Here is a 1,973-nt window from a genome sequence, read left to right as displayed (position 1 = left end):
GGGCTGTGGGAAAGACTACAGGGGTGGGATTTGATGAGTGGTTTGAACTGTTAAGCGCAGAGTTGATTGTCTAAAATGTAAACCACCTTCACCACTTAATCCATAATTTAAAAATGCAAATGGTTCACACCAGATTTATTGTATCAGGGCAAGCAGAAATCATAGAAATTTTTATTAAACAAACATCAAAATGTGATGCTACTATAGCTTCTCAACATAAGAGGCAATTGTTTCAAAGCGAACCAACATATAGTATGGTAGTTACATATCTGGTGTCAATTTGTAGAGGGGTGCAACCTAGCCTTGATGACCTCATTTGGAGGCATTAAGAAGATCAATAGTTCACTGGAGGCCAGGTACACACAGACTCTCTGTTTCCTCTTCCTGCCGACAAGACACATGGAAGTTGGCTAGAGCCCTGGAACTGAAGGAGCCACATAGACTCCTGCGAGCGTTGAGATGTTTCCACTGCCACTGGATCCACAAGACTCTCCACTCACTGGCCTGTGATCTTCCTGAATTTGGTGTCATTGCATGTTTTGCATGAGTCTGAAGAGGAATTTATAGATTGGTATTGGGCATATGGGCTAATATTGGACTTATGGACATGATCTGGACTGGGTTGGGATGTTTTCTCAATATACCATTGCTCTTTTATATAAAATTCTTTTTTATACACACATGAGTGTCTATGGATTTGTTTCTCTAGTCAGGCCCAACTAACACACATAGTATTAAAGGGCAAATGTGTGCTGCCGGTGGAGGATGGCCTTTGTAATTTGTGGATGACCTGAAATTGATTTTGACAGGATGTCTAAGTTGAAAGGCACAAGCACACCAGTTCACTAACTTTATAAACAGTATTACAATAGTTACGAATTATAAAATTTACTACTCTTATAAGTAATGCCTTAAGTTTGTAAAAATTGTTTAAGCATCGGGGAGGCTTTTATGTATTACTCTGACAAAAAAAAAAAAAAAGAAAAATTTTAATTAGATAAAGTCAAATAAAGTATGAAGGACTTCCATTAACTAGGCAGCAACAGCCCCCTTTTTATCGTTCAAAATTATTAAATGTATAGTAAAATAACAAAGGTGTGGTAGCTACATAATTTCATGTCAACTTAATAAAAGACTGTCAGTCACGTCACAGCCTGACAGTCCCTCCTTGTGGACATGGCTTTCTCATGAGGATTCTGGGAAATCTCTCTCACTGCTAGACCTTCCTGCTGACAAGCCACACGGAGCCATGCTGATGGCAGCCAGAGTCCTGGAGATACGTCCACCCCCATTGGATCCACAGGACTTTCCACCCAGCAGTTTGTGATCTTCCTGCATTCGACATCATTGCATATGTTGTGTGAGTCAAAGAGGAATTTATGAAGTCATTTTGTAGTTATTTGTGGACTTGACCTGCACTGGGCTGGGATGTTTTCTTAATGTACAATTACTCTTTGATATAAAGTTCTTTCTTACACACATGAGTGTCTCTGAATTTGTTTCTCTAGTCAACCTGGCTAATACAAAAGGCAATAAGGGAAACACAGTTTTGAGGAACATCCAGGTTTTAAATTAGTTTTGTTAATATAACATTAATCTTAACAATCTAACTTTCCTCAAATAATCTTTTCTATACACAAAAATCATTTTTAGGGATTCCAGAAATTTCCCACTGAACTGCTAAGACTGATGTTAAAAAAAATTTTTTTTTAAAAATATATCTAAGTTGCTAGGTGGAGGAGGAATGACCTGTTGAGATAGAGCAAATGGGTGAAAAATGTACTGGGGAACCAATGACCCTTTGGGGGGAGCATGGAGACTGAGTGACTCATTATGGAGATGCAAATGAAGGCCACATTTGGCTTGTCTAGGACTTGATGCCGGGGAGAAAACTTCAAAACACTGTCTGAGAGCCCTGAAAAGCACCATTAGTCAGCTGTCCACAGGAAACAGATGGCACAATACCACCCACT

This window comes from Echinops telfairi, unplaced genomic scaffold, assembly GCF_000313985.2.
Source record: "Echinops telfairi isolate 266 unplaced genomic scaffold, ASM31398v2 ScPeMD7_3533;HRSCAF=4204_0, whole genome shotgun sequence".
In the NCBI taxonomy this organism is placed as follows: Eukaryota; Metazoa; Chordata; class Mammalia; order Afrosoricida; family Tenrecidae; genus Echinops; species Echinops telfairi.
Note: the sequence above shows the minus strand (reverse complement) of the source record.